Raw genomic sequence first — 1,661 nt, forward strand, 5'->3', positions numbered from 1 at the left:
CACAAAAAAAGAAAAATACCAAATACAGGTTTGACAACGACATGGTAATTTGTGGCTAATGCTATCAGAAAAGCCTTTATTTTCACCAAGGCTACTAAACTAATGTACTGGTATTGTTAAGGAAATTAAATATATATTTGGTGGTGATGTATTTGCTAATTATTGCTCGAAAACGGTTTATTGTAATGACACGTTTATGCCGGTAATTTTACCACCTTATTGAGGTACCTACAATATCTCATGGCGTGTTGTGATATTGAATGCATTGGCATGAGCGTTAGCCACAGTTTAATTATTCGATTTAGAATGCTTATTGATAAAGATGCTACTTCTTGCAACATTAAACTTGCATAAATTAAGGTTGATTACCAATTTTCGACTTTTAAAGCCAATAATTTGCTGGTATGTAATTTGTCTTTGCGTCAGACATCTCTGGAGTCAGCTGACGCACGTAATGTTACTGTCCATGTTAAACGACAAAGCCTGATTCCTAAAGCCCTGCTTCAGACCTCTTGCTCTTCATGATTGGAGTAGTCCCACTTGTTGGTAAGTTGTAGCAACGTTTACCTAGTTTACCATGGCTTGAATCCTTAATAGCTGCTGCTTGTTGTTCAGTGTTGGCCGAATTACAAGGCCTGGTCCAAGACAGTACGGGGAGCACTGAACATGCAATAAAGGTGAAAGAGATTGCCGCAATGGTGGTGGACTTTCTACAGCAGAAGTTTTCGTCAACACGCCACCCAAAGCTCCAGACCCTCTCCAATTGTTTCTGTTCCTGAGCCAGTTCGATATGGGTGACAAGGTTCATGAATTCTAACCCCCACCACGCTTAATTAGGATTGAGGATTAACGCGAAACGTGGTTTACATTTGTACGGGACAAACGACGATTTGATACTACTGTGATCCAAAGTACGAAGAGCGAACCAATGGCGAAAATCCAAAGACTCATTTTACTGTTCTTTTAACCGACGATCGAAACTTAGTTGCTTGCTAAAGAAAATCTCTACTTGATCGTTATCAGACGTTTGCAAATGGGCTGGTGTTGATGCTTAACCTGCCTTGATATTTTGTATTTTTAACTCTGTGCTTCCGCTATACTATGGCCTGTTTGTGTACAAATGCATCTTATTTTCTCTGATTTTTAAGCTTACTTACAAAGCGCATGTTTCTCCTTGTTTTAGTTTTTCGTTTTGTTACCATATCATTATGGTTTTGGTGTTGGGAATGAAATGCAAACTTTCTTACCAAAATAGTTTTATGGGTTACTGGTTTTAAAACAGCAAATACAAGAGTGAATAGTAATCTAAGTAATATACCGCTTAGCCAAGACTAAAGGCTGCAATAGAAAGACTTGTTTGGAGAAGTGGGGTTTGATTTTCGGCCGAGCCAAAATAAGATGAGATGTGGAATCTTTAATGTCCAAAGTCAAAATGGCTGACGTACCAGGCGTGTTATAAAATGCTTGTCCGAAGAATTTCATTCACCATAAGAGAAGTTGATTAAAGCCAGACATAGGCGTAAACGCAAGTATTCCAACTGCGTCGTTCACTTTGAGCAGTGCTTCGTCGCATGACTGTAAAAAGAGAAAATACCTAATTCCTTGAAAAGTCATAAAAGAAGGCAAAAACACCTAGTTTCTGGACAAGTCCTAAACCTAAA

At 38.6% G+C, this 1,661-nt stretch overlaps 1 long non-coding RNA gene across 1 annotated transcript; it reads left to right on the forward strand.

The window, feature by feature from the left end:
• On the forward strand, positions 1-1,304 carry LOC143469012 (uncharacterized). The gene is made up of 2 exons (XR_013119055.1): positions 1-546; positions 616-1,304. It is a non-coding gene; the product is annotated as an uncharacterized LOC143469012 (long non-coding RNA).
• The last annotated feature ends 357 nt before the right edge of the window (positions 1,305-1,661 follow it).

Source organism: Clavelina lepadiformis, chromosome 8, assembly GCF_947623445.1.
Source record: "Clavelina lepadiformis chromosome 8, kaClaLepa1.1, whole genome shotgun sequence".
NCBI classification, from domain to species: domain Eukaryota; kingdom Metazoa; phylum Chordata; class Ascidiacea; order Aplousobranchia; family Clavelinidae; genus Clavelina; species Clavelina lepadiformis.